This window comes from Mandrillus leucophaeus, unplaced genomic scaffold (genome assembly GCF_000951045.1).
Source record: "Mandrillus leucophaeus isolate KB7577 unplaced genomic scaffold, Mleu.le_1.0 Scaffold375, whole genome shotgun sequence".
NCBI classification, from domain to species: Eukaryota; Metazoa; Chordata; class Mammalia; order Primates; family Cercopithecidae; genus Mandrillus; species Mandrillus leucophaeus.
The window spans coordinates 2371611-2381170 of NW_012103976.1; positions in this window are offsets into that span (position 1 = coordinate 2371611).

A 9560-nucleotide genomic window follows, 5' to 3' on the forward strand; every position below is an offset into this window, starting at 1 on the left:
GCACCTCCCAAAGTTCCCTTGTGTCCTTTTCGTTGTGGTAACAACACAACATGAAGCGTTCTTAACACTTAAAAATTTGAAGTGCCTAATATAATATTGTTCACTGTAGGCACTATGTTGTTAGGCAGATCTCTAGAATTTATTCATCTATAGCATAAATGAAACTTTAACCCATTGAACAACTCCCCACTTCCCCTACTCCCAACCCGTGGCAACCATTGTATTCTCTGCTTCTACGAGCTTGGTTATTATAGATAACATCATGTAAGTGGAATGATGTAGAATTTGTCCTGTGACTGGCTTATTTCACTTAGAATAATGTCCTCCATGTTCATCCATGTTGGCATAAATGGCAGGACTTCATTCTTTTTTAAGGCTGATATTCCACATATTCTTCATTCATTTATCTGTTGATGCACACTTGGGTTATTTCCATATCTACTATTGCAGTGTGTCTTTTTTTTTTTTTTTTTTTGAGATGCAGTCTCACTCTGTCGCCCAGGCTGGAGTGCAGTGGCGCAATCTCGGCTCACTGCAAGCTCTACCTCCTGGGTTCACGCCATTCTCCTGCCTCAGCCTCCCGAGTAGCTGGGACTACAGGTGCCTGCTACCAGGCCTGGCTAATTTTTTTGTATTTTTTAGTAGAGATGGGGTTTCACCGTGTTCGCCAGGATGGTCTCGATCTGCTGACCTTGTGATCCTCCCACCTGGGCCTCCCAAAGGGCTGGGATTACAGATGTGAGCCACCACGCCTGGCCTGCAGTGTGTCTTTTTAAGTTCCTTAATAGGCAGGAAAATGAAAACATTTGGACAGTAAATGTAAGTAACTAAGAACCTTAGTATAAGAATTACAATGGATTTTAGCGCCTCCTGGCTCCTGTTCTCTGAGAGGATAGTCATGAGATCTGAGTTTTACTCTTGCAGATAGTCTCATTAACAGATTTGGTTAACATCTTGTTAAAGAAAATTATTTTAATCCCTGATGGTAGGAAAAGCCTACTAGCCCTTTCTTCTTTCCCAGAATGTGTAGATGTTAGTTCTAGAACACAGGTGTCTGTTAATATTTTAGCAGCATTTGTGACTTTACATCTGTAGGATAGCCGTTGTGGTAAGTGAAAGTTCTTTACCTTAAAGTAGCTAAAGTGGCTTCACAGCCAGCCCCTGAGTGGCTTTCGCTCAATCTCAGCCTCTGGGAGTCTGTGAACCTACAGCCATATGATCAACCCACCCTGGAGCTTATTCAGGACTACTCCCCTATCCCTTATGCCCCACCCCCTACTCCTAATCCACCAGGGATCTGCAGGGATCATACTTTTGGCAGACCTGTAACCACCTCTGAGTTCCACTCAAGGCATAAGCGCCCTCTGGTTCTCTTTCCTCTCCCATCCTCTCATCCCCATCTGTTGTTTTCTCTTCCTTAGGTCAGCCCCTCTCTATACCCTTTCCTTGTGTTCTTTGCAATTTACCCTCTAAAAATATTCAACTGCATGGCTTTAGCAGATGCAAATTCTTAATCTTCCTTGTACTAAATCTGTTTTCGCAGTTCCATACGTCTTCAATCTCTGCCTTCACCATTTCCCCTTATCTTTTAATTTTAACTGAAAATCATAACAGATCTCTACCCATTACGCAGCCCTTTCAAGTGGAGACTGTTTATTCTCTCACCATCTCCCTGGAAAGAGCATTCAGAGCATTTCACTCTCCACCATTTCTAGCCCATCACTCTTCACCATTGTACAAACAAATCCTTGCTTCTTTGAGGATAACACTATTGGGCTGTACACTTGACAACTCTTTGTTGCTGTCATTTATACATCTCTCTGACTCACAGACTTTCCCTTCTCTCCAATCATGCCGAAATTCCAGGTGGTTTCGGCATCTGTTTGGTGCACCCACTCAATACTCTGGCCTCTCAGTTTCTTGATCTCCCGGGTGTCAATGCTTTTCATCTCCATCTATTTTAGTCTGTTTTCTCTTGCTGTAATGGAATACCACAGACTGGGTGATAGATAAGGAAATTATAATCTCACTTCCCATTTAAACAAAAAATAGAAGCCATCAGATTCAAATTCTTAATCTTTCCTGTACTAAATCTATAAACTTATTTCTGATGGCAGAATTTTTTCCTCCTTTCCTCTTGTCACATTTTTCTTCCCCAAAAGGGTAATTTTCCCTGTGTTCTGAATTTCTTTCCCTCAGGTCTTAGGGTACTTGATTTGATCATGTCCTGTACCATTTCAGTCTCTTCCTCTCTACTGGCTTCTTTCCACGAGCATTTTAAGCATGTTCAGAAAGGGCATCGTTTTTCAGCTTGTTTTCAAATCTTGCAAGGACCTATGTGGGCTAGCAGTTGCCTGCTATTTGGGTGCCCTGTGATGACCACTTACTTAGTTTGATTGTAAGTTCCATAAGGTCTCCAACCATGTCTGTTTTGAGTATGAATCACAGAGCTCAGTGCAAAATAAATATTCATAAATGTCATTGATCAACACTCACACTCACTAAGTATTTTCTCTGATCTCTTATTTGCCTTCACCATTGCCCTGTGAAAGAGGTCGTATTGTCATCCCCATTTTCCATGACACTCAACCGATGGGATGTAAGCTTCTCCTAGGGCCACACAGTTTCTCAGTACAAAGCAGGATCCAAACCCACTCTTTCTAATTTTGAATTGAGTGTTCCTTCCTCTCTGTCGGATGCTCAGTAATCATGCCGTGTCTTACTCATTTTCCTGGTCTTGTGTGTGTTTAAAGTCTTGTTTCTTCAACAAGAGGTTCTCTAAAGGCAGGGTCCAGGCTAAGCTCACAGCAGGTGCTCATATTCATTCCTTAGCTTTTATTTATACTTTTAAAAAATTTTCCAGTTAACACTTGGTTAGCATATGGTAATTGTTTTTCTGAATCTTTGAAGTGTGTGGTTAGTTCATTATTTCTCCACTGGAGGGCAAGCTTTCCAACTCAAATTTTGCTTTTCTGATTTCTTGGGGATGAAAAGAAGGACCGTACATTGGCCAGAGTTGTTTTTTGTTTTAATTGTTTCAGGGAAATGAGATTGTTGCCATGTGTTAGAAGTGTCTGTATTTCCTCCTTGTGTAATATATAGATTTTGGATCCAATATGTCCTGATCATTGCCTTCTGCAGAAGTCTATAAGCATCCCAGATACAGCCTTTGCTATGTGTAAAGCCCATGACCTGGCTGATGTGTCTGAGTGCAGTTTTGTGTGGGAGAGGGTCCTGATACGAGAGCGGAAAGAATGGGGACTGGTTGCAGGCAAGTCACACCTTCCCTGGTCCCCTATTCCTTGCCTGTAGCATGAGGAAGATTATCTAGGTAACAGCATCCCATGATTCTGGACCCTCAAACCAGAAGGCTCTGAGAGTCAAAGACTGCGTCAGACCCACTTTGGTCACTCCACAAGTCCCCTCCCTGCCACAGTTCACTCAGCCCTCAACACAGAACAGTCCTGTGACCAGATGTGCGGGTGTTTTCCACACACGACCAATTCTCCAACACCAGCTGGATGTCCTACAATTCAAGTGAATCCTGACACTGTTTCCCTGAAGTCAGCATCCGACCCTGCAGGTGAAGGGCTCAGACCCACAAGACCGTCCCCGCTTCAGATGCCGATTGCAAGTCCAGGCCTCTGCTCCTTCTGACCGACCAGCTATATGTCACGGCTTCCCATGACTCCTTCTTTGGGTTCCATCATTTGCTCAAATGGCTCACAGAACTCAGGGAAACAGTTATAGTTCCCATTTATCATAAAGGACATTACAAAAGATACAGATGAAGAGACGCACAGAGTGAATGGTGTGGGAAGGGGCCGTGAGTTTCCCCGCCATCTCTGGGTGCCCCACTCAACACTTCCAAGTGTTCAGCAAGCGGAGAGCTCTCCAAACCCTGTCATTTTAGGTTTTTATGGAGGCTTCTTTACTAGGCATGATTGATCACATCCCTGGCATTAGTGACTAACTCAACCTTCAGTCCTCCCCTATCCCTGGAGGTGGAAGGTGGCTCAAAGTTCCAATCCTCTGATCACGTGGCTGGTAACCAGCGTTCCCCGCCCACCAGACATCTCATTAGCATAAAGAAGACGCTGACACAACACTTTGGAGATTTCAAGAGTTTCAGGGATCGTGTGCCAGGAAACGGAACAAAGAACAGCTATTTATATTTCTTACTATACATCACAAAAATCATAATCCCCAAGAGTTATGCCTGAGCAGCCGTCTCCTAAGTGAAGGAGTAGGGCCAGTAATGGTTCTGTGCACCATGTAGTCAATTCAGGCCTCTTCCTGGGCTCCTGGGTTTAGACAATGGGAGTTATGAATATGGGACAAAAGTGAACCAAGTCTTTTAATGCAGCAATGTGACTTGTTCCACAGAGAAGAATATGGCAACCCTGTCTATGTGTGAGTTTAGCTTCCAACAGTTATCCTGCACATGCGGGTTCTAGGTTCCCCTTGCATCCCCAGGTCTACCTCTTGGCTTTGCTGCAAGGCATCTACCTGTCTGCAGGTCCTGAGGAATGTGTCTCAGCACAACTGCACATCCTCAGCTTCAGTTGCTGGGGGATCTGAGAGTCATGTGAACCTGACCCAGCCTCTCCCAAAAGTGATGATTGTCTGCGCGTTTGCCAGGATAGCTGAGTATCTCATTTGGTGGGTTCTTAGCCACTCTCATCTTCCTCCATCGTCACTGGGGGGGGAGAGGTTTAATCTGGAGCATGTTCTACTGTAGAAGGACAAGCCGCAGACAAAACTCCTCAGACACCGGATTAAAGAAGGAAGAGGTTTCTTATTCGGCCGGGAGCTTCGGCAGACTCGGGTCTTAAGAGCCGAGCTCCCAGAGAAAGAAATACTCGGCCTTTTTAAAGGCTTACAACTTTAAGGGGTCCACGTGAAAGGGTCGTGATAAATCGAGCAAGCGTGGGAAACGTGACTGGGGGCTACATGCATCAGCTAACAAAAAGTTTTAATATGCTTTTTTCATGCAGTGTCTGGAATTTACAGATAACACAAGTAGTTTAGGCCAGGGATTGATGTTATTATTATTACTTTGTTTAACTCCTAGGGCCGGGTGGTGGTGCCAAGGTTGTCTGGCTATTTATCTTACTTTTGTTTCTTTCTTGCTTTCCTCCTGTCTTGTGAACTAGGCAAGGTGGGGGGAGGAGGGCAGCAGGAGTAGTAGTGGTCTCCTTCCTTACTACCACTTTGGTGAGGGTCTCACCTAAGTCAGGGAGAGGCACCTGGAGTCACAGGATACTTTGAGAGCATCCTAAGATTCTGATCTGCTTATCTCTACTTACAAGAGTAGTCATTTCATTAGCAGAAATGATAACTGAGTTTTCCAAACCAGGAAATAACAAAAGAATATTTTTTTCCAAAAAAGAAGAAATGATAACTACCTTATCTACATAATGTGAAATGGCAACCATTGACAACAAACAAAATAAGAGAACTAAGCAGGATTGTCTGTTGGTGACCTCCATTAATATTAATTTGTACTTTTTCCCTCCTCATTTATGAGCACATATGTTGTAGCAGGAATAAAAGCTTCAGGAATATTTTGTGGCAGAAAAAGTTGAAATGGAAAAAAAAACATCATTAGTTGCTTATTTCCCACCAATAGAGTAAGGCTGCCATTATTCCATTTCATTGGCAAACATTTGTATCTAGCTGAAAACCTGCCCAGACCCTCCAGGAGCAGAGCTTGAGGACCACCGCATTAAACCTTTAAGGCTGGTCTGCTGCCTCTGATGGAGTTAATCTGCTTCAAATATGTGTTGAGCTACCTTACAGCACTTATATACCTCATTTTCCGCACACTCCCTTGCTGGGGCGTTATCTGGATTCATGTCTTATCACTGCTACTGTACTGTAAGCTCCTAGAGCCAGGGTGAGCGACACTGCCTGGCTTTGGATCCCTTCTCTGCCACTTAGCAGAGGTGTGATCTTTGGCGTGTTAGTGAATCTCTCTGTTACCGGAAAGGGGTCTGGATCCAGACCCCAAGAGAGGGTTCTTGGATCTTGCACAAGAAAGAATTTGAGGAAAGTCCAGAGAATAAAGTGAAAGCAAGTTTATTAAGAAAGTAAAGGAATAGGAAATGGCTACTCCATCGACAGAAGCAGCCCCGAAAGCTCCTGGTTGTCCGTTTTTATAGTTATTTCTTGATTATATGCTAAACAAGGGGTGAATTATTCATGTTTCCCTTTTCAGACCATATAGGGTAACTTCCTGATGTTGCCATGGCATTTGTAAACTGTCACGGTGCTGGTGGGAGTGTAGCAGTGAGGGTGACCAGAGGTCAGTCTCGTCGCCATCTTGGTTTTTGTGGGTCTTAGCTGGCTTCTTTACTGCAACCTGTTTTGTCAGCAAGTTCTTTACGACCTGCATCTTGTACCCATATCCAATCTCATCCTGTGACTCGGAATGCCAAACTGGCTGGCAATGTAGCCCAGCAGCTCTTAGCCTTATTTCACCCAGCCCCTGCTCAAGATGGAGTCGCTCTGGTTCAAATGCCTCTAACATCTCTGTGCCTCAGTTTCCTTATCTACAAAATGGGACAGTGGTACCTTCTTCACAGGACTGCAGTGAGGACTAAACGTATGTCAAGCACTTTAATTGCCATCATCATTGTTATTATTCTTTTTGTATCTCCCACCTCGCCTTGCCAGGGCTCTGGCTTCCTACAAGGACTTGGGCTCCTAATGGATTCTACAGATCAAGGTGGCTTTCCATTGTGCCTTGAGTTATTATTATTTTTTTAGACAATAGGAACTCCGTGGCTAGCCCCTCTCCTCGGACCTCTGAGGCCTCCAGTGCTCTAATACGCGGAAGGAAACTGAACACTGTGAAAACATCTTCAGGGGCTTAAGAAACCCATACCGGGCCCTTCACAGAGATTCTTTTTTTCGTAATTATCAGTGTGTAGTAATGGTCTAACTATATTCCATAAGCCAACTAAAGAAAACAGGTTTACAAAGTCTAGCGATTCTATCAACACCCTACATTAAACTGTAGAGAGAAATACTCTAAAAGATGATGATCAGAGGTTTGGACTTAGTTGGCCTGGGATAGAAGCTGGGCAATGACATTTCTTTTAAAAACCAGTGTGGCCCTGGCGGAGAACCAGTGCTTGGCTCTGGGACAGTGATTCTCCATGCTGGCTGCACACTCCAATCTCTTGGAGCGAGTTAAAAATATATGTATCATGCTCAGGACTCTCCCTCCGGATATTATGATCCAACTGATCTGGCCAGGGTGGGACCTGGGTGTGGTTTGTTTTTAAAAATTCCTCCGGGGTTCTCATGTGCAGCTGGGACTGAGACCCTCTGCTCTGAGAGGTGACAAGACAGGAGATGAAGAGCTTGCAGAAGGTGGAGAGGCTGCGTTGGGTTGGGGGTGGGGGAGTAGCAGGAGGATCAAGGGAGGCCATTCACTGTTGTATCTGAAAGCATCTTCCTAGTTCTTGAATCTCTTCCCAGCACATGATCTGAGACTAGGGCATGGAGGAAAGAACACAGGTTTTGGAGTAAGATGGGTTTGGTGCTGCCCTTCAAGTTGGGTGACTTTGGGCAAGTCATTTATCCACTGTATCTCCTGAGTGATGCAGTTAGAATTTACATCAATTCTAATTGTAGTCTTATTGTAGTCCATCTGGCAGCACTCTATAGACAGGAGCTGTTATCCTTAGTTTAGTAAGCATTTGAGCCCCTTTAAAAAAAAAATTTTTTGTTTGTTTGTTTGTTAGGTAGCTGGTTAGAACCTTCTGAGCCTAAGGAGGCAATTGTGTCTTAAAAGCAATTTGTGTATGGGCTGGGGGTTGCAATCAGAGGCTCCAGATGGCTCCTCCCATAGCCCCAAAGACCCCTGACAGTGTTTCCTGAACCAAAGACCAAAGAGCCAGACTAAACCTCAAAAAGCATATGAAAAATCATGAATGTTTAAGCTGGGTGTGGTGGTGTGTACTTGTAGTCCCAGCTACTCAGGAGACTGAGGTGGGAGGAAGCCTTGAGCTCAGGAGTTCAAGGCCAGCCTGGGCAACATAGCAAGGCCTCCATCTCTAAAAAAAAAATTGTGAATGTTTACATAAAAAGGCTTATATAAAGAGAAAAATTCAATGGCTTTAGGTAACGTTTCATAATTTTTCTTTCTATCTTTGTTTTTTAGACAGGATCTCACTCCCGTAGCCCAGGCCAGAATGCAGTGGCATGATCGCGGCTTACTGCAGCCTCGACTTCCCAGGCTCAGGTGATCCTCCCATCTCAGCCTCTGGAGTATCTGGGACTACAGACGTGCACCACCACACCCAGAAAATGTTTTATATTTTTAGTAGAATGAGGTTTCACTGTGTTGCCCAGGCTGGTCTCAAACTCATGGACTCAAGTGATCCACCCACCTCAGCCTCCCAAAGGGCTGATATTACAGGTGTGAGCCACTGCGCCTGACCATAATTTTCTTTTAATGCAAAGATGTGCAGATTTCAGATTTTGATACAACGTTTGATCATCTAAAACTAGAGCCAGTCTGGAAACTTCAAGCCAGGCATTCTAAGCTTGTGTCTTTAGATTTCTCATAGCACTTAGGTGCTCAGAAAATTTAAAAAAAAAAAAAAAAAAGAAAGAAAGAAATCAGATTCAGAGATATGGGGAGATAGGTAAAAATCTAGTCTGTTGCTCTCTCATACCTATAATCTCTATTGTCTGAAATATGAAATATAAATGATCTATTGCTATTATAATAATTCTTTCCTTTCTCATTTACTTTTTTTTTTTTTTTTTTTTGAGACAAGGTCGGTCTCCTTCTGCCACCCAGGCTGCAGTACAGTGGCACAATCACAGTTCACTGTAGCCTCGACCTCCCGGACTGAAGCAGTCCTTCTGCCTCAGCCTCTCAAGGGGCTGGGACCACAGGTGCATGCCACCATGCTTAGCTCGTTTTTTGTAGACACACGGTCTTGCTATGTTGCCCAGGCTGGGCTCAAGGGATCTGCCCGACTTGGCCTCCCAAAGTGCTGGGATTACAGGCAGGAACCACTGCGCTCAGTCTCAGTTGTCATTTCCTACTGGTCTTTAGAGCTGTCATTACCACTGTCCAAATTCACCCTGTTCAGTACATACTATGAAATCCTCAGAACGAGCTTGTGAGGGTCCTGATTCATAATGGGGCCCATTACAAGTGTGGCTCTGCAGGGTGTAGGCTACTTCTGTTCTCTACTTTTTAAAAAGTATATTTTTTAAACAGTGTAGCGGCCAGGCATGGTGGCTCACGCCTGTAATCCCAGCACTTTGGGAGGCTGAGGTGGGTGGATCATGAGGTCAAGAGATCGAGACCCTCCTGGCCAACATGGTGAAACCTTGTCTTTACTAAAAATACAAAAATTAGCTGGGTGTGGTGGCACGTGCCTGTAGTGCGAGCTACTTTGGAGGCTGAGGCAGGAGAATCGCTTGAACCTGGAAGGTGGAGGTTGCAGTGAGCCAAGATCGCACTACCACACTCCAGCCTGGAGACAGAGTGAGACACCGTCACAAAAACAAAAAACAAACAAAAAAATGTT